This window comes from Coenobita brevimanus, chromosome 51 (assembly GCF_032717465.1).
Source record: "Coenobita brevimanus isolate Jiangsu-jjx chromosome 51, ASM3271746v2, whole genome shotgun sequence".
Lineage (NCBI taxonomy): Eukaryota > Metazoa > Arthropoda > Malacostraca > Decapoda > Coenobitidae > Coenobita > Coenobita brevimanus.
The window spans coordinates 19,560,958-19,583,909 of NC_137004.1; positions in this window are offsets into that span (position 1 = coordinate 19,560,958).

Consider the following 22,952-nt stretch of genomic DNA (forward strand, 5'->3'; position numbering starts at 1 on the left):
AAAGTTGAGGAGATTGGTAATGTGGCCATTGCGATCTGGCAACTTTGTTACCCCGCCAACATTAACAGTCACAGCCTAACTCCGATCGAGAGCAGTGGCGTCACCAGGGGGGGGGCTAGGGGGGGTTTAGCCCCCCAAATCAAGGACTCAGCCTCCAAAAAATTGCAGCCCCCCAAAATAATAATAATAAAAAATCACCATGTTACATAGTATGCTTGCAGCTCGGCATTGACCCAACTAGCTTTCCCCCAACCCCCTACCGCCAATCCACTTTTATTCGTGCATCCATATTAGTTTAATACTATATTATTTATAGCAATATAATGTGATTAGTTATTCACAATTTACGTAAACCTATGACTCAAATCATAATAGTTATAATATATTAGTTTCCCATATACTTTTTCCAAGCTTGGTTTTCTTTGAAATATATTTATTGCACAAAGAATGCAAGATTGTATTACATTTATCGGACTTATTATATATTTACAATATATAATATGGTATATATTAATCACGGAGCTTTAAAATTGGATTATGCAGTCTAAAATATATGATCTATGCAATTTTTCACAAATTCGAATGTTCAGAGTATCGGAACTTAGAATGTTTGTTTACACTGAGAAGTGTTTGTGAACTGTGGCTAAATCCTGTGTTGTTTTCGGTTTTATTTGAATGTATTGGTTTCAGTGGCTGTATAGACGTTACTACGTTCCGGTATATTGCTAGCCACCTCACTGTACCTGTTCATTTTTGTTTTTACAGATATGAGATCTAGCCTATAAAGTACTTAGTTTGTTCAGTCGACACTCGACTGGCAGAACTGAATGTCATTTCCCTTTTATAGGCTGTTCTACAATAATACATTTGCGGATATCAGCCAGCAGCCACTCAAGTGATGAAAAGGTCATCTAAAAATCCTCAGGGACAGGGTGACATAAGGAAATTCTTTCGCACCTGCACCTCCAAGGATGACTCAGATGAGTGCCAAGAAAAAGTGGCTGTTACTGGGAATGAGATGCCAGAAGCAAAAGTGGACAATATGCAGTTTTGGAATTTTAGCACCATTATCGTATAGTATAGTCCCTAAGGATCACAAATAACCCCCATTACCCCATTCGGAAATTGATTATTACTCCCCTAAGATAGGTTAGGTATGTTGGGTTTGGTTTGGTTAGTTTTGTTGTGTTCGGTGAGGGGCATTTCCGACAAAAATGAAGGTCAGAAACATTCGAATCACATCAAAAACTGCCTGAAAAATATATTGCACTACCTGGGGGGTGTATTGTCCACTTGTAAAAATTTACCACCCCAGATAACCCCAAAGCTGAACCCATTCAGACATGTGTAAGTAGCCCTATATCAAACTATTTCAGTAGTCATTTTATGAAGCTTAGGCCAGGATTTTTTTTATTGATTTATTTTTAAATTGGCTAGGCCTAGGCTATTTCTTATTGTTGCAAATATATTTTCCTAAACATACAGAGTGGGAAAGTAGGCTAAAACTCTCTCTCTCTCTCTCTCTCTCTCTCTCTCTCTCTCTCTCTCTCTCTCTCTCTCTCTCTCTCTCTCTCTCTCTCTCTCTCTCTCTCTCTCTCTCTCTCTCTCTCTCTTTCTCTCTCTCTCTCTCTCTCTCTCTCTCTCTCTCTCTCTCATCAATATTCATGTGTCCTACAAGTTTCTTACTAATAGCCTGTGAGACCTTATTTTACTTTTTCTTCATCTAAAGGGGGGGCGCGGTAGCACAGTGGTAGCGCGCCGGACTCGTAATCGGGGGATTGCGAGTTCGAGCCTCGCCCGGGCTGCCGTGCTGGGAGTGGTAGCTCGCTCCTGTAACCCTAGCAGGGCTATATAGTCCAATACAGGGCTTAGGTCGGAGGAACTCCATTCTCCCATTCTTCATCTATAGGCCTCAAAAATGCCCCTAAAACTGCTCAATTTCCGAAAAATTTTCCCGGGGGGCTTACAGCGCCCCCCCTGTACCCCCCAGCTGCATAGGCTCACTTCACTCACCCCCCCTTTCTACCTACACCAGGGCTACAGCCCCCTCAAAATCTGTCCCCTGGTGACGCCACTGATCAAGAGCAGATGCTTATAGCAGTGCAAGCCACAGGTGCTTGTTTTTTGTGAATAAACAGTGAATAAACTGCAATACCTCGCCACTAGAACACACAGGAATTTACAGTGTTGTGCAGTGTTAAGAAATTAGAATTTAGAGTGCAGAGGATTAACTGTGGACTGCAAACTGGCAGTTCAAACCAGTCCAGGAGCCAGGGACTTGTAAGTACCCAGAATGTTTAATATTGTATAAACTCACCTTTAAAACCTCATTTTATGGTTCTTTTGCATTTATTTCAGTCTTTTATGTCCCTTATTGGTGTGATTTGGGTCTTAAATAGGTGCAATGCATGTCCAGAGGGAGTTGTATAGGTGTTTTTCTGAGTTAGGGTCCATAAGTACATGTCCAGAGGCTGGGGCCCAATATCCGGACAGGATCACTATCCAGACATGCCTTTGGCTCTATTACATCGGATATTGGAGGGATTACTATATATATATATATATATATATATATATATATATATATATATATATTCATTCATTCATTGCCAGACGCCATGTATCCCAGACAGGGTGGCCAAGGGCTCAGAGTTAATTGTTTTACAGGGAGGGGCACTAACCCTCCACCAACCCCACTTGACGTAGGGATGCCAACAGCATCTGGTGTTCCCAGGCGGTCACCCATCCAAGTACTAACCAGACCCAACGTTGCTTAACTTCGCTGATCGAACAGGAAGCGGTGCCCCATGAGGAACGTGGGAGCCCGGGGCTAGGCAGTTGGTCCCGACATTTAAGATGAGAATGGCCAGCCTCACTCGTCCCTGAGTGGCATTACATGAGCAGTCAACCCCAACCACCCCATGGATATACACCTTCACCGGCTCAATCCAAGTGGAGCGCAATAATTACCCACTAAACCACCAGGCGCCAAAATTTGGTTATATGGTTACCACCCAGCATAGTAAATGGTTTCCTGGTGTACAGGAAACCACTTGGCTTATCACTCAGTGCTGTTACCCACAGGCAGAAGGAAGAGGAAAGAATGAAGGAAGGAAAGACAGAAGAGGGAGTGTAAAGTCACCTGTAGGCAGAAGGACGAGGAAAGAAAGACAGAAGAGAATGGAAGAAAAGAAGGATAGAGGAGAGGATAGGGCATACACCCGAGAGCAGCAATCATCGAGTGAGTGGATGGTGAGTGCCCCCACCCGGTAGGCTAGAGACAGAGAGAGAGAGAAGTGGTCCCATTTAAGGTTATTTGACATGGAGAATCGAAATTTGCTGTCATCTGACACCTGTGGTGGTGCCATCTAGCAGGCCGTTGCAATGTTTTGCCAGTGATCTTATGCTGAGAGAAGATAATTTTTACCGTAGAGTAGTGTCAGCACTGGTCCAGAGAGTTGGAATGTTGTTCATGGCTGTTCTTTGGATCGTCTCGCCGCAGTTCCAGAGCATTTCTAATCTTGTTACGCATTTAAATGATTTTATACATTATGGGGGAGCTGGGCTCCACGCCTTCCTGTAGGCGAGCGGATGTTTGTTGCTTTTGCGTCATGGAAAGCTGTTCTTGATTAGTTGGTAGAGGCAAGCTGAATTCTTGCCAGTTCTGTTGAAGAGACGGTCCTATGTATAAACAGTGTAGTCGTGACACTGGGCAACACACACAAAGGAAACTCTACCTGTACCGTGAAAGGTTGTATGAGAGTTTGAGATCAACTACATTCCGTGGTTGTAGCATCTAAGCTCCCAGTAATGCATCCAGGAGTAATACGGAGAATTTGTGATCATCCTGAAATCCTGAGGGTTAATCTATGAGCCCACATCTTACACCCCTCCCTCTGGCTGCACCCATGATTACGTGTGATTTTTTAAACAACACAATAACCAACGAAGTACTAGCGATCGTTTGCTTCCAGTGATTTATTCATGTTCACAACATTGTGACCCAGGCAAGTTCTAGGAGAAAATGTAATCTGATTCAAAGCATACAGTCAGTCCCTTTGAACGCATAAGCGCTGTTGCTTACTGGAACAGCACAAACTTAGTCACTTTCTGTTGTCGCCTGCCCGTCGGTCTTGTCATCACCAACTCACTGTATTCGGATATTGTACGTTATTTCGGCTACATACATTTCTTGTTGCATTATATAGGCTACAGTGCACTTCTAGTTTGCACTGTATCCATGTTGTGGCACAGTAGGCGACACACACACACACACACACACACACACACACACACACACACACACACACACACACACACACATACACAGTTACCTGCAGAACCTTCTAAATAGGAAATTGAACATTCTAGGTTACCTGGAAATCTGTTCTTAACTCCTACAGTTGAATGTTTTAACATTTAAAGAAGTCTATCAGGCTCGAGGAAAGGTCGATAGCTGTGCCAGTTTTTTACGAATTTTTGATGTGACTAGATGCGTACGCAGTAAGAACTAGGCGATAACTTGTTGTGAGGCTCTAGTTTTAAAAGCAGAGCACCAGTTGCTACCTTCACCTCGCATGACTTTGTTGTTGTGAAAGTTGTAATGCGTTCTTTGCTGATATAAGAACTATTGCCTTTTTTTTTTTTTTTTTCTGAAACAAGGTTCATTGGTACTAGGATTCCCAAAGATTGTTTGGCATTTTCTGTGATTCAGCACTCTTGGACCATGAGCAAGTAAATTTACAGTAAAGCCAGTAATGTTCTCCTTTCACTCTTGTTTGTCACCAAGAGACTTTACAGACCTCAGTAGTTTAGCAGAACCATTACTGACGGAAGGTTTCGCTTTTTTGGGTTGTGACATCTCAGTTCCCCCTTGCTGGTGCTCGGAAACCGTATTTCCATATCAGTAGTTTAATAAACGTGCAACGGCTAAAATGTATAGCAAGCAATAGTAGTGTACCCAGAGTCATCACACGAGGGTAATTGTGTAAAGAAAAAAGAAAAGCCAGTGAGGCTGCTAATTCAGTATGGAACTACAGGTCAACCCGAGACATTTACACGATATACCACGAAGAATTATTGTTGGAGAAGCATCAGGTACTTCTGTTACATATTGTACCTAATAGTACAGGGTTCTTTAATGAAGAAATCTTTTAGTCACCTTTGTGTTGCACCATTGGTTCTTTATTGCAAAGGATTATACGTTGAATTGTGTCACAGTAAGCAGTATTACCTTGTTAGCTGTTCATTTTTATGGCGCGAGGTATCGCTTGGGGAATACGTCCATGACTCTGAACTCTCATGTCTGTGATCCTTACTTGTATAACACTTATGATGGCAGTGTGCAAAGGTGGCGTTTTTAACCAGCCTTTTTGGGAGCAGATCATCATATCAGCGTTCTCCATTCTAACTAACTTTTCACATCCGTGTCCCTAAAACTATCGGTAGCCGGCTCAACTGTCGTGGGGTTGGGAGTCCACCATGAGTTTGATTCAACAGACTGTGACTAATTAGATATATGGACTCCATCACCGGTCCCTGCTGGGAAGTGATATGGCTCTCCCCTCTTATGTTCGTTCTCATACTTCTTTGCATGGCAAACATCAGAGTAAAACAACCCAACAATGGGATGTATGATAGAGGGGAGCTGCCTGTTGGCGGCAAGATTCCAGTCATGGTTGTCTATCTGTCTGTCCATCTACAGGCAGACGCCATAATTCCGTAAGGGGTGGCCATTTGTCTTTGAGTTAATAGTTTTACGGGGAAGGGCACTAACCCTCCACCAACCCACTTGTTGACATGAAGGGAACACGTATGGGTTGGTTATATGGTTACCACCCAGCGTTGTAAATGGTTTCTTGGCTTACAGGAAACCATTAGGCTTGTCACTCAATGTAAAACCACCTGAAAAGGACAAAAGAGTAATAAAAAGCGACAAGAAAGATGGGAGAAGTAGGAAGGGAGGGGGGGCAGACACAGAAAGAGAATGATTAAGGTGGAGAACGAAGTAGGCGGCATTACATCAGTGAGTGGATGATGGTCGCCACCACCTACCACCAAGTCATGGATGTGAGGAGGAAAATTACTGGAAACATTTTTCTCTCTGGTCCAGTAAGTTAAACTCCTCGGTCCACAGGAAATTTTGTGTTCACTGTAAGTTCTATGTACTGGAGACAGGGATCTCTGAGGATGAACTTTTTGCAATGCAAACAGATAATATACTGAAATAACACCGATATTAGATCCATATTTAAAGGTCAGTTTGTGTGCATAAATAACGAGGGATTATCAAGGATATTACTGTGTTTGGCAGCCAACAATCACCCCCTTCTATGAGGTCAACATTGCAGGAAGGAGAAGGTCTTATAGACCCCTGATGTGGTCACGTTCCTCGCCGTAAAGGATGTGACTGCAGACTCTAAGATTGGTTTGTATATATTGCCGCTGCTGGGTTGGCTTGAGGGTAAATGAGGGTTGATATATCCATAGGGGACCAGTTAATGGGGCTCTCTCGAAAGGATCCTCCCTCTCCCCGGGATTACTGCAATTTGATTGGAAAAGAAAGAGTTGGCTTCGTCTGCTCCAACCAGATGATTATGGTTTAGCAGTATTAGAGGGACGTGAGTTGGTGCTCACCCACCAAACCCCTTTTATTGTACTGAGCGGTAAGACTGGCTGCTGCGGTGACTACTTGGTGTTCACTTGCAGGTGACGGATAGGTGAGCTTACCTGATGATTCTCTGCACCAAGGGAATGAGAAAATGATATGCAAATCAACGTCCTTCATGATAAAGTGGAGGATTCGACTGACTACAATGATGAGGAGCTCTTGACATTGAAACAAACTACTTACGAGTTTTTGATGTCCTGCCCAGACGTGGTGGAGGAAGGTTGTACTGCTCTCTCAGCTGTGTCAACCCTCAGATTTTTCCACCATGGACAGAGAAGAGATACTATCAGTTTTGGCTAAACAAAAAGAGGAAAGTGATAATGAAATTGCCAGGCTTAAACAAGATATGAAAAACTACCAGAAGCACTACAAGCAAAAATTAATGGAATTAACTCACAGCTTGGAATATACTCAAAATCAACTCCTCGATCTGGAACATATGTAAAACGAGACCTCATTACCCTGGTGAAGCAACTGACCAACGATAACAACAAATGTAAGCAACAACACGGTGAGGTCTCGCGTCGGCTCGACTATTTGGACGATCAAGGACGTAGAAACAATCTTTGCTTCACTGGGATTGCAGAAGAGCCAGGCGAAACATGGGAGGAATGCCAACGCAGGGTGGAACTCGTATTGTCGAAGCATCTAAACATCAGTGCGAAATTTGACAGAGTTAAACCGAATTGGAAAGGCTTCAAACAAACAGAGTGACATTGTTGCAAGGTTTTCCCAGTATTCAGACAGAGCAAGTGCTACGGAACCAGAAGAAATTGAAGGGGACAAACATTTATATAAATGAGGATCTATGTCCTGGATCACTAGAGGCTCGTCGTTCACAGATGCCTGCCTACCACGAAGCCAGAAAGCAGGGAAAATTTGTCTATTTCAACTACAGAACTCTCGTGGTCCGGGACCGACGCAAGTCTTATCGAACCCTTCAGGCTGTCCCCTTTCAGTTTGCCCTGCTGACCCCAGTCTCACCCAGGCCCCGTTTCCCTACAACATCCCAACGTAAGCAGTGGCACCGCACCCCATCCCCTCAGGAACGGACCACGAAGGAAGGAAGGAACAACTTTACCTCAACGTTTGAACACTTCCGTTTCACCTACCAAGTTACCATCGCCATTTAAGCAGTTGACACACTCTCGCCAGCCAACCACCCCAAGTTGTGCTAGTAAAGTCAGCACAACGGCCGCCGAAACAAAGGAGAGTAGTGTCAATAACCGGAAGGCTAGAGAAACGTACTCAGACGACGCAGAAGGGGCAGTTGGTGGAGCTGACCCTGGGATTGCCTCACCACCTGAGACAAGACAAACTAGAAGCACGTTAGGTATAAACAGGTCCTAAATTTTTTTAATGAGTAAAATCCTTTTGTTACAAACTATTAAATATGGATAACCATGTACTACCATTTTATAATTTAGATGACGTAGAATTATGCTCACTTTTCGTAAGTGATACTAGAGAACCTAGTTTTTCGTTGGATAGCCTTGATACTATGTGTTTAAATTTCAGTAATGATAATCATACATCTGTCAGTAATCCGGATAATTTTATGCTAAATTTTCGTAACGTGAACCTCCCAACAACTGAGTACTATTTCGCTGATTCACCTTCTGCGCACATAAATCAGTCTACAAATATTTTTTCACTGCTTTTCTATAATATAGGAAGCCTACCACTGCATTTTGACGAATTTTTGGATCAGTGCATAAATCCTATTCAATTTCATCTTGAAGCTTTAAGATTTTGCGAGACAAGGTTAACGGATGATACTGAGAATCTTTTTAGTATCCCAAACCACAGTGTCTATGCAAATAACTGCTCTCGAAACAGTGGAGTTGGTTTGTTTATAAAACAACATTTTTCATGTAACATTCGAAATGACATGATATTTAAGAAAAAACATACTGAAACCATATTTATTGAAGTTTACCTTAGTACTGATTCCATTGTCTTAGGAATTATTTACAGACGCCCAAACACTAATATCGCAAGGTTCTTTGACGACTTTCACTACATTATTAATTTAGTCAGCTCGGAAGGTAAATCTTGTTACATCGGGGGTGATTTTAATATCGACCTGTTTAAAAGTAGAACAAACCCACATGTCAGTAACCTTTTATCTATGTGCTATTCTCATAATTTTTATAACACTATTAATAAACCAACACACGTAACTTTAACATCCGCCTCACTAATAGATCATACATGGACTAATGACTACATAAACTGTTTCACAAGCAATATTATAAATAATAAAGTTTAGGGTCATTTTCCTGTTGCATCGGTGTTCAAATCCGCACCATATTTACCGAAAGGTGAACAAAAAGTCCTCCAGTACAGAGACTTTAACGAAAGTAGTATAAATACATTTAAAGAAAAAATTAGTCGTGTCTTTATATAAAACATATCAAAAGTCCCAGCAAATCTCATTTGAGAAACTTCATAATCGAAGATGGCGTCCAATATGGCTGCCGATATTTAAAATTACCATATATAGATAAATAATATACATAAAATACCAAATAAGGTGTTCAAACATAGGTTTTGAAGCACAAGAAAGTCTATGAAATCGTCAGTATAATGATTGAGTTAAAAATAATGTATACCCAATGAATGACCAAATTAGGCATCCAAATTGGACTATTCTTCCATAAACAGAAATTATGGTAATCATATAAGTTTTTACACAGAAAATGAACACATATAAAATGCAAGTTTTACTGATAATCTTGTTATTTACAAACACGTAGCTGAACAATATTGTGTGAGATGAAGTATAAAAATGAGAACATAACATCAATCTTCAAGGTAAACATCACTTTCAGTCAGTATTGGTGCGTATTGCGACAGGTAAGTCCACAACATTTGCTACACATAAAACCGCAATAAAGACTTAGCTTTTTGCATCCGCATCTCATGTTAGCACATCCATCTTCTTTTCACCCACAAGACATGTTCAGCAGAGAGTCAGGTGCAACAGGAAGGTCTGTTTCTACCGAGGTCAGGATGCCGTCTTGTACTTTCCAGCCCCAGTCGCTTAGTGGTAAGTGTCTGCCAAGCAATAGTGGTGAAATAAAGGGTCTAGGCCGGCATGCGCGATGATGGAATGGGCTATTGCTGTGCATCTCCTTTTTGTAACTGAACGACTATTCCTTTTTCTATCGATCAAGTTGTTCAGAAGTCTCAGCAGGGAGACAGATATAACACTTCCTTCCATCGTAGGGCATTCATCACAATCATACACAGTCATGTGAATATCATCTAGCAAGACTGCAGCAGCCATATCAATAATTCTCTCCTTTTCACTGATATAATTAATCGCTCTGACCTTCATCCAACTGTCATGAAGAATCCCGTATGCTGAGTAACGGAAGCTTACAGTACGTGGCTTTCCAGCGATACTTGTGATTGTAACACCATCTCCATAATAGTCTTTTAGTTTTTACTTGAACCACATTAAGGAATACCCTTCTTCTTCAGCTAAGAAATTCTCCATGTATTTCATAAGTTCTGGCACCGAATTGTTGTCAAGAAATTCTCAACGCTTGCTGAATGTGTGCTTTCGAACTTCATCACCTGGTCTACCACTTATAACAGTCTTTGCCTTTTTCTGGAGAAATGTTTGAGCACAAGTGAGATGATATGTGGCCTCTGCTATCAATAAGTCGATGGCATGACGGACTGGATCTGCAATTACAGCTCCCCAAGTGTTGTTTCTCCCTTCTTCGTGCTCAATCACAGCTTCTCGAAATTCCAAAGTCTCCACTCTGTACAGTATTTGTTTTTTGCATCCACTTTTATTGGTCCTGCACGGAACAAGCAGTTTTGCTTTATATCAAAAGAAGAAACACTTGATCGTAGCTGTGGTCCACATTCCTCTTGTGCATCAGTGTTTTCTCTGCTTTGATGGTCGTCTCTCGAGGATAGTTCTTGCAGCAGACTATGTACCCTTAGATGGGACATGCTTTTAGCGATGTGAAGTCCACCACCTCGTTTAACACTTGCTTCTATCAGTGTCTGCGACTCTTGTCACCAACTACTGCTACATTGGCTGTGTTCAGTTTTTCCATGCACTAGATACGCTTGTCCACTTTCTCTCTAAAAAGAGATCAGTGAAAAGTATCAGCCACAATCATTAAATGTCACTTTCAGGCTGTAACAAAGACAAATATGACACACTAATGAATAAGAAAAAACCACAATGGGAGGCATCTTTGACAAGGAAAAATGACATGGTGTATCCTTCGATTTTTCTGTGCCACATTATAGGAACTCTTAGGTACTACCAAATTCATTGACGTATTACCAGGGGCGTTGCCAGGAAATTTGGGCTGAGCTTCAAGATGGGGAGGGGGGGGAACTCATTAGCAACAATTATTGTTCCAAAAACAATCTGTGAATAAACATAATACAGAAACATATCTGGGGGGTGCAAGCCCTCGAAAGCCCCCCCTCCTCATGGCGACGCTCCTGGGTATTACAGTGCATAATATGATTTACCTTAATGTTCGACTATTCTTGTTGCTCAAATCTGTATGAGTGTTTTATTCACATTCATTTTACCTGAAGACCAATGTTTGGACATTTATTTGCTACTTTACAATCGCTGCAAGTTGAGATATCAGCAACTGAGCATCGTGGCGGCCATATTGGACGCCATCTTGAATTCTGCAAATTCCTCAATGGGGATTTGCAGGGACTTTTGAATAGTTGTTTGGGTCACTTTTTTTGGACATAATGGCAAATTTCCAGCTTATGAATTTGGACCTAATGACAAATTTTCAGCTTATGAATTACTTTTACCTTTTGCCAGTCATAAGCTTTTGTCCTGGACTATATACATATTTCCTTGAAGTACTAAGCGAACGGTGCGACTAGCTACTTTGGCCATTGGCATAAAGGACATGAAGACTACGTCAGTGGTAGCCCCGGCACATCGAATATTAAGTGACTGAAATTGTTATGTTAAAAATTGTTCGAATGCCTGACTTTTTACTTTTTTTTTTTTTTTTTCATAGATAGTATAGTTTCTTATTGCTCTGTCTTATGCTGGAGAACAGGTGACTGCTATTTGGTAAGCCAAACGATGGACAATGAATACTTTTCCGGCATAAGCCAGGATATTCTCCTCCCGTTACCTGAATCAGCCTCATGGAGACCCAATGAGGCAGTGTTCAATCTCACCGAATTGCATCTTTGTCATAACCTCTGGACGTTACAGAACTGATTATTTTATCATCTTAGTTTTATTTTCATATCATCCTTTCCTATTCTCTTTCAGATTGCTTCAACAGTAATTTATTCACTGTCTTGTTTCTCCCTCCTAACCAACTGCATACGACCCTGGCAGTTGCACCGCCCTTAACATTTCGATCAGTCAGTCTCTCGCCTCTTGCATCACCTATATACGAGTAAGCCCCGCTTTTCATTACCTTCTCATTTGTATCTTTCACTAATCCATCCACGAACAGATTTAATAGCCACGAAAACATCATACATGCCAAACCTGAATAAGAACTTGTTCACTCTCTTTCCGCCTAACATGCACAGTTCACACGTGCCGTTCTCACCTGATTATTGAAAAAAAAAAAAAAAAAATCCCTTACTTTTCTGGTAATAACTCATCACTACACTGAAAAGCTTCCTTCTCACTCCCTGCATCTGCAACCCGTGTAGTCACGAGTATCTTTGTCAGCTCAGAGTATATCTTTTCCAGATCCATAAAAGCTTCATAGAAGTTCCTCCACTGCAGGTATGATTCTTGCACAATTTCCAACAAACACACCTGGTCGACACATCGTTAATCATTCTTTTATCAGTGTATCTCTTTGTGTCAGTTTCTTATCCCCAGATGCATCTAAAATTGTACATCGTTACATAGAAAGCATCATGTCCTTATGTAGCCTAAACAGACATAGCCGAGGGGTGTAATTCTATAGAGAAGGTTTTCTGGTTAAATCGTCGATGGGAGGAGAGTCGCTAGGAGAGAGTAATGGTGAGGCGTTGTAGATGTCACTGTAGACCTTCTCTGTTCCGCTGTTCTTTTCGTATTTTAAGTGGGAAGATGAAATAGGTATATTTGGATCGGTGGAGTTTATTGTGAGACAGTTACTTGAATAAAAGTTAAGAGCTTGGTGTGACCTGTGTAGCCAGTGCTTAGTAGCAGTTTGTGCTAGTTGCTGTCCTTCTACTTTACTCTCACTCTCCTGCTCCATATCGCTCTCTCGTTGTCTAACTCTTGTTCTCTCCTGTTCTACTATACTGTTTTGTTTTTTTTTCCAGCTGATGATCCACTTTTGTGAATGTGGCATTTGCGTACTCCTGTCGCACGATTGGTTGGTTTCAGTTTTATAGCTGAAGTATCATATTTACAAAAAACAGTTGTACCTTATATTCCAGTTCTCATAAATGCTGTTTTGCACTGTCATTGTACTATACAAACAGACGTGAAACAAGTATGAATCTGTGTTTCATCCAAATGGACAATGAATTTGAGGAAGCTGAATTTGAACTGAAATATATATTGTTGTAAAAGGTATAGAGTTGTTGCATATATATATCTATCTATATACCTACGCTGCTTCCCCCAAGGAAAGGGAGGTAGCCGAGACAGGACGACACACTCCCCATTTACTCATCCATTCAAACACATTCATTCGCATCTTAGCATCAAGGGGAGAATGGACAGATGCTCACCGCACCACACCGCACAAGGGTCAACTGCGCAATGCAATCAGTGACATCCGCAGCAGGGCCCGACAGCAGAGCTGGTTTACCCCTGCCACATCATAACAGACCCATCCCCTTACCCGCACCTGACCTGACTAGCTGATATATATATATATATATATATATATATATATATATATATATATATATATATATATATATATATATATATATATATATATATATATATATATATATTATAAACGGATTTGGCTGGGTAAGTGCAAATAAAAGTATCTTAATTCTTAGGCACTTGTTACACTAGACAATGATACCATTCTAAGTAAAATAACGGTTTTGTCAGTGGTAAAGTGATGGAAGTGCAGAGGCAAATGGAAGAGTCGCTACAGAGGAGGGGGGGGGGGACACGAGAGACAGCCAGCCGGGAAAAACAAGTTATCTCGTCTCGCAAGATGTCAGACTTTATTATGGATCACACCTACTCCATTGCATCGATACCTTCACCCATATTACCCAGAAGTATATATATATCCGTAAGCATATATATTTATTTATTTATTAGATGGTAGGTGGGGGCGCCCATCATCCATTCACTCAATGTAGAGTGGTGCCAAATAAGCTCTACACTGAGTGACAAGCCAAATGGTTTCCTGTATCCAGGAAACCATTTACTACGCTGAGTGGTAACCATATAACCGGCGTTTCTGGCAGGGTTAAGTGTTCCCCAGATTCCTCTATCCAAAATCGCTTAATCATGGCAGTCGTTTGAGAGCCTCGGAGGACCTAATACCTGCCCAGGTCCCCAACCCAATGGGCAGACTCGCGTGCCCATGTGGAATGTGAGAGGTGTGAAAGAGGAAAGCAAGAGGGTGGAAGTGGTGAATGTGTTCAAGAGTGTGAGATATGCTGTGATGGCATTGTGTGAAACGAAGATGAAAGGGTGCGAAGTGGAGGAGTGGGAGGGTGTGAAATGTGTAAGATCAGGAGTGAATGGAAGAGGAAGATGTAAGGAAGGAGTTACTTTGTTGATGAATGACGTGTGGCAGAGTGGAATTAGAGACTACAAATGTGTCAGCTCGAGGTGTATGTATGTCAAGTTCAAGTTTGAGAAGGTGAAAGTGGCAGTCATTGTAGCGTATGCACCGTGTGAGGACAGGAGTGAGAGAAAGACAGGTTTTGGGATGAGCTGGGTGAAGTAGTGGGAGAAATGCCCAGGAGCTATAAAGTGATCGTGATGGGGGATATGAACGGAAGAGTAGGCACTGGTCCTGAGGATGACATAATGGGTTGTTATGGAATATATACCAGGAGAAAATGATAATGGGAATCGACTAAAGGATATGTGTCAGGAGAGGAGGTTGTTCATTTGTAATTCGTATTTCAAACACAAAGATGCACATAAATATACGTGGTATAGAGGAAAGTGGGATCGTGTTGAAAGAAGCTTGATTGATTACGTGCTCGTAGAGAGGTCGATGATGGGAATGGTTGCTGATAGGAAGGCTGTGAGAGGACGATGTGGAGGTCTGTCAGATCATATGATTGTGGTATGCAAGATCAAGCTGAGAGGAGTGAGGTGGATCAAGAGAGAGAAGAGCAGTCAGGGTGAAAGACTGAAAGTTGAGAAGCTGAGGATCAAAGAAGTGGCAGATGGTTACAGGACCAAAATAGAGGACGAGTTAAATTCAGTGAACTGGAATGAATTGGATCTGGACAGCCTGTGGAATGCATATAGGGATTGCTTAGTTAGGAATGCTAAAGAGGTGTGTGGTGTGGCAAGATTATCAACAAAAAAGAAGGGTACGATATGGTGGGATGAGGAGGTTAAGAGAGCGGTGGAGGAAAAGAGGAAGAAGTGGCTAAAGTGGTTACAGGATAGGAGTTCAGTTGAAATAAGAACTAAGTATATCGAGAGCAAGAAGCACGTAAAGAGACTAGTGACGAGGAAAAAGGAGGAGGTAAATGATGATCTGGGAAGAAAAATGAATGCGAACTACTCTGAAAATAGGAAGTTATTCTGGAAAGAGGTGCGGAAATGTAGAAGTGAAAGTGGAAAGAAATGTAATAGTGTGAAGGATGAAATAGTTTTGACCTCACTTGCAGCCTTCTCAGTAAATGTCCATATTAGTATAAAACTTCATTCAAGGGAATAGTGTTAATTCTTGTCTAGGAGAATCCCCACACCTCTTCCTTGTCAATGCATTACTGTCCGTATCACGTTAATATTATCTTATATTTCATTTATAGACACTTTGACGACATTAAAAAAAACATAAGTAGCATAATAGCAAGCGAAGACTGTGTTGTAAGCAAAATAAATAACTAAGGAAGGGATGTAGAAAGGCCTTCTAAGCCGACGAGAATACGGAGCTTAGGATTTTAATATGACTGGCGTTGGATATTTCATACTACCTCTTCCTCAGCGATTTATTCCGCATTTTACACATCAGGATTCTCTTGCATATAACTGACACAAAGTATATCGATAATACAAACTAGTGTGTGTGTGTGTGTGTGTGTGTGTGTGTGTGTGTGTGTGTGTGTGTGTGTGTGTGTGTGTGTGTGGTGTGTGTGTGTGTGAGCTCATAATAAATCCCTCCAGTACTACGAAGGCTACAGGGCCACACAAAATTCTGCCTTTTCTCTCTTTTCTGTACTTGCGATCCGAACAATTAGCACGCCTCACTGTGGGAAGATACTGTTAAACTCCAGAAGGATGAGGTATACACCTTGTTCCCCCCAAAGGAAATCTATACAGGGTGTCTCAGGAAGTGTGTGAGAAATTCAGAACCTTATTCCTGGGCTTATCTGAGTAATAAATGCTACATTAACATAGTTCAGTTCTTATCTGTTACGGAGCAAAAGCTTATGGGTGAAAATTGTTCCCCTCATAATTCACCCTTAAGGCCATTAGTAAATGTAGTTTCGTAACGGCTTGGAATTAGACTTGTGTTGAAGTAATATATTTTACTATAAATCTACGCAAGAATATCTTCCTGAAGTTTCTAACATTTTCAGGGAAACCCTGTTCAGAGTCAGCCTCATCCCGCCGCCAAATGCAATAAAATCGCCTGTTACCAAAATGCGTCACTGAATCCAGCAACGTAACCCCCTTCACTCAGAAGGCCTATTTCTAGTTTATTTTTGCTACTGGCGATTTTTTGGCAGATTTTTTTTAACTGGAGAGGTTAGATGTATCCTTCATAGTCCTTTGAGTATGAGAGCTCTTCCCTGTGTTGAATAAAATGAAATGGAGGTAGTAAGAATCAAGTAAACTAATACGTCATCACATTGTTAGGGATAATGACAGGCTAACCACTTGTCCTTACTGTTGAAGGGCTAGGGTCAGTGTTCTCATTGCCCTGAGAGATTACATAACACCTCTTTCTCATATATATATATATATATATATATATATTCTACCTGTTACACATTATTGTCCTTTTGCTTGTTACTGATTTAACATGTGTCGTTAATAAAAAAGAATGAAAGGAAAATCGGCACAAGAAAATATTTGTGTGTAATGCTTCATATTATGCACGGCTGAGGAAGAATTGCCATAAAATCTCCTGTGCCAACGATGATGTGAATCTAAGGGTCTTATTGTGGTGAAGCTAAGAAATTTTTAAGCACCCTTACATTTGCGATTATTTTGTCACTCTGCACTTTTAATAATTCATGTATGTTTTCACTTCATTTTAATGTCGACACAGTTTGCATATATTCAGAAATAGGTGTTAGGGAACTGTAGAATACGGATGTTAGTTAAGTGTTCCTGAGATATATTATGTCGGCATATACGTACATGATTCTCTCTCTTTCTCTCTCTCTCTCTCTCTCTCTCTCTCTCTCTCTCTCTCTCTCTCTCTCTACCTGATTATATGTTGTTGCAACCCTATCTAGACTATAAGCTGTGTAACTGAACCAACACGATAGCAAAGGGTAAAACACTGATTTATGCGGTCTATTTCAAAACTGTAGTGACAGTGAGATATGGTGAGGGTTGATTCCACTTAACGTAACGTACTTCCTGGTGAGGTAGAAATGTTACACCTTATTCCTCCATCATGCAATTCAATGTCGATGTAAAGAAAAAAAAAAAATCCTCTTTCGCCATCGCAGCTTTAACCCGCGGCATCCCATCGACGTTCTTTAACGTCCACACGTTTTGTCACTGCCAATCCTGTTGACGTGCATAAGCGCCAAAAAATTGCAAGGTCCCTAATTTGCACAATTTTCAATTTTCGCAAGTCATTTTTGGTACGTATACACGTGACACCTTCCTCAACAAGATGCCAGGCAGGGACAATGCCTTACCCAGCATGACCTCCTCCCCCCCCCTCTACATGCCATTGTCTCAGCAATTCACCTGTTATCAGTGACCTGGCCAGTATAGCCATGTCATGCCACAGTACGAAATTCAGGGTCAGAGTGATTCCCTAATCAATGACAATGTGGAGGACAAACTTTACAAAGCATTAGAGGAAGAAACAGTTAGAAATGATGATCAGGTAATGTGGCAAAAAAAAGGTCAGGTATTAGTGAGTGAAACAATGCTTATAATGCCTATATTACTGCTTGAAAACCAATATACTCCTGTACTACATATAAATTCGTACCAAGTAAATAAATAAATACCGTTTATGAGTGGTGTGAAATAGTTATCCTCCCATAGAACTCGTTTTCTTTGGTGCCAGCCTGATAAAAAACCCAGTAAGGTAAGGAGGTACTCCTACCTGTAATGAGTATTTTAAACCTCAGGTGAGCGATTTCTCTATGAATTTTCGATGCTTCTCACCAAAAGCGAAGGTTTGAGCCAAAAAAAAAAAAAAAATCCTAAAATGGTCGGGATTGGGGGGAGTCAGTGGTGGAAAAGTGGTCGGGATGGGGCGGGTTAATATACTCTTAACCTTTTCAGTCGGATGAAGCTTTATCTGGTTCTTTCTTTGCTGTTTCCACATGATTTTCGTCAACTTTGGAAAGACTTTTCTAAACAGCGGCATCAGATATCGAGTTCATTGCCTGACTCCGTATAATGACGCTCTCCAAAGTTGAATATAAATGTCTGTAGTTAACAAGAATAAATTAAAGTACGTCATCAGACTGAAGAGGTGTTACTGTGTTACTGCAGTAATCGAAGGTCATGTCAACTTTCTAGGATTTCTGAAATTTTTGATAATTTACATCACATTTTTAAGTCTGAGCCCCAGTCGAATAATGTTGAAGATATAACACCTTCACCCCGAAGGATGGCTTATTGTATTCTTGCTACCGAGCAGACATTATAGTTTTGGAGAAAGCTCTTGTAGTGAAGTGAGTAATATCGAGATTAAAATTTGTCTGGTATAAATTTGGAGGTATTTATATATTATGGTGATACAGTAGATACATGAACTCTTTTGGTACCAATATACTATGCTATCCTTTTTTGCTGGGATTTCCTCATGCAGTTAGCATTGTTTAAGGATTTTCATCTAAGTAGATAATTATTCTTTGCATAATATACACAACCTCCTGTCAGCAAACTCTCCCGTTTTAGGTCGTGTTTAAGAACGCATTGTTGCTGAGGTAATATACTGTTATGTCAGAGTATATAATGAATGGATGAGAAATAAGGGCGTGGAACAAGTTGAGAGACGGAAGAGAGAGTTATATGCAGAAAGGAAGAGAGAGGTGAAAAGATCAAGAAGAGAAAGAAGAGAGTGGATGAGGATTTGGAAGGAATTTGCATGTAAAGTGGAGGGAATGTAAGAAAATGATCTGGAAAGAGGTAAAGAGAGTCTGGCAGAGTGGCAATGAAGTTAGTAGGCGAGTGAAAGATAAAAATGATAGATTACTAGTTGAGAAGGGAGAAAAAGTGAGAAGATGGAGAGAACACTTTAATGAATTGTTGAACATCGAGAATGAAAGTAATGCGAGTATAAGTGGCTGGGAAATGGCTGGGAGAAGGAGGGAGGTGAGAAGACAGGAAGAAATCAGTAGGATGGAAATTGTGGAAGCAATGAGAGAGGGCAGTGTTTGGAAACTCCCTGTGCTGTTGTTTGCAGATGATACTGTGTTGTTAAGTGAAGACGAAGGGGAGCTGCAAGGCTTAGTGGATGAGTTTGGGAGAGTGTGTAAGAAACGGAATCTAAAGGTGAATGTAGGGAAGAGTAATCTTATGGTCTTTGAGAGAGGCGAATTCAGTGAATGTACAGTGAGGTTAGATGATGAGGAAATGGAAAATGGAGTACATTTAATTACTTGGATAGTGTGATGAGTTAGGATGGAAGTTTGGAGGGTGAAGTGCTTGAAAGGGTACTACAAGGAAGAAAGGTTGCTGGTTCCTTGAAGGCAGTGATAATGTACAGTGAGGTTGGATGATCAGGAAATGGAAAATGTGAGTACATTTAAGTACTTGGATAATGTGATGAGTAAGGATGGAAGTTTGGAGGGTGAAGTGCTTGAAAGGGTACAACAAGGAAGAAAGGTTGCTGGTTCCTTGAAAGCAGTGATAAGAAACAGGGGAATGAGCATGGCAGTGAAAAAGTTATTACATGACAGTATTGTTTTGTTTTGTTTTTTGAGGAAGGAAAAACAAAGGAAAAAAATAAGTCTATGTGCCTAAAGACATCCTCCATTCATAAAATACTTATAACAATTGGATTTAAATTCGAGTAAATTAAATGTATGTGGGAAGCAACTCCCAGGAAGTGAGTTCCAGAGGGTAGTAGTTCTGGGGATATATGAATTTTGATAAGCTGAGGTTCTGCGTTGCGGGGGAGAGTTTTTTTTTTTTTTTTTTTTAAGTGAGGAAGAAGGAACCAAAGGAAATGAGCCCGCAAAACTGTTCCTTCCAAGAGAAAAACAAAATACAAGAGAGCCAAATTCAAGATCCATTCATTTCGAGATGCCTGGACACACTGCGTTTGAAAGACTGGATATCATAGGAAGCAGGAAATACAGACAGAGGGAGACAGTTCCAGAGTTGACCTGTTGCATAAATGAAGGACTGGGAGTAACGGTTAACTCTTGCATTAGAGAGTTGGACAGAAAAGGGGTGAGAGTTTGCTGCTAGACGGGTGCTACGCACCCGTCGTAGAAGTGGAGGAATGCATGCAGACAGTTCAGAGGAACAGTGACCATTGAAGTAGTGATAGAAAAGAGACAAAGATGCAACATTGCGGCGAAGAGACAGAGGTTGAAGGGAGTCAGTAAGAGGAGGAGAGTTAATGAGACGAAAAGCCTTTGACTCCACCCTATTGAGAAAAGCTGCATGTGGGAAGCCTCTCCACACATGAGAGTTGTACTCCACACAGGGGCGGATAAAACCCCTGTATAGAGTCAACAATTGTGCAAGGGCAAAGAAGGAACGGAGTTGGCTTAGCACACCCAATCGCTTGGAAGCAGATTTTACAAGATGTAATATGATCTTTCCAAGACAAGTCCCGAGCAAATGAAACCCCAAGCATGTTCAACGATGATGCAAGATTAAGTTGAGTATTATTAAACATAAGTGGGTATACCTGTTGAAGATTTTGTTGGGTTGATAGGTGCAAAAACTGAGTCTTTGATGCATTAAAAACAACCAGATTATTTTTACCCCAGTCAGAGATACGAGCCAAGTCAGACATTAGGTGTGCCATAGCCTCATCCCTTGCCTGTTGAAGTAACTGCTGAGATGGACGTTGTGGGAATCGAATGGAAAGGTGAAGGGTGGAGTCATCAGCGTATGAGTGGATAGGGTTAGATGTACAGCTTAGAAGGTCATTGATGAATAAAAGGAAGAGAGTTGGTGATAGGACAGAGCCCTGAGGAACACCACTGTTAACAGATCTAGGAGAAGAGTGATGGCCGTCTACAACAGCGGGTATAGAACGACAAGAAAGGAAGCTAGAGATGAATGTGAGTTCATTGTGTAAAGGAGGTACTAAATGGGCGCTCCCAGCTGCCCGAGTATTTCGGGAGAAAATGTGAAGGGGAGGCACAATGGAAGCCATTTCGTCAAAGCACTTACGGTAAAAATGTCGATAAAATAATGCTAAAGAAGCAACATCTCTATGTACTGATAATGGAGGGAAGTCCTGCGTTATGGCAGGATTATTGATTAATCTAATGGCATTATTTTGAATTTTGTCCAACTGCCTCAATGCAACCGCTCCACATCCACTCCACAGTGGTGAACAGTATTCGATCTGAGAACGCACATGACTTTTGTATATTGTGGTCATCTGCTCGTCAGTGAAGAACTCACGAACTCTGTACATAAGTCCCAGTTTTTTAGAAGCATTTTTAGCAAAGGATTTAACATAAGCTGTCCAGCTTAGGTTGGGGTTTAGAGTAACACCTAGGATATCAATTGTAGTAGATATTGGAATATTGACATCATTTAAAATTATGTGAGATCTTTCTGTTGAAGAAATTAATGTATTTAGTTTTCTGCGCATTAAACGAGACCAGATTTTTTTGTCCCCAATGATTAATTTTAGAAAGGTCCAAGTTCAGAGAAACTGGTGTGTTTATTTGGGAATTTATAATATCAAATTGTTTAAAGGAGGTACTAAATGTGAAAGAGCTATGAAGGGTCGAGTCATAAGCATAAGTGTGTATTGGGTTGTGCGTGACAGATAAGAAGTCATTAATATGAACGAGAAAGAGGGTTGGCGCCAAGCCTGATCCCTGAGGCACGCCAGCATTTATGGAATGAAACTGATAATAAATTCCATCTACCATGACCCGTATTTTTCTATTATGAAGGTAAGAAGAAATTAGAGGAACCAGTGATGCAAGGCCATAGTGCGACATCTTACACAATAAGGCCTGGTGCCATACTCTGTCAAATGCTTTTGAAATATCAAGTGCTACTGTGTGTGTTTCACCATGTTGGTCTATTGTTTTGTTAAGCTCATGGGTAAAAAGGCAGAGAATATCTACAATTGAACGTTCTTGACTAAATCCATACTGCCAAGCATTGATTAATTTATTTATTTCTAGATGTTTGACTATGTGTTTGTTAATTAGTGTCTCAAAAACTTTACCGAGAACGGAAGTAATTGCAATTGGTCTATAGTTTGATGGATCAGAAGTTGCCCCCTTTTTAGGAACAGGGTGGATATTTGCTTCTCTCCAAGAGGCTAGAGAAATTGAGGTACGGATGCATAAGCGGAACACTTTTGCTAATACAGGAACCAACACTGAGGAGCAGTTTTTATGTACTGTTGAAGGAATTTCATCTGGCCCAGTAGCTTTGTCTGCTGAAAGATTCTGTAATACAGCTTGTACGTATCTGGTGTGAATCATCAAAGGTGGTATTTGAGGGGAATCAAAATCAAGTACAGGAATATTGTGATTTTCTGTATTTAGGGTTGAGTTTGTTGAAAAAATGTCAACAAGAAGGTTGGATTTTCCACGTGGGTCACTTACTGGATTTCCATTGAGGGACTGTAACGGTGGAATGGAAGAGGTGGTAGTGAAGTTAGTTTTGAATGAATTAAGGGTTGACCAGAATATTTTGTTATCATTTGGATTGTTTAATAGTTTGTTAGCTTGTCTATGTAGAAAGTCTGGTTTAGAAAGATTGATAATAGTTTTGGCATGGTTTCTG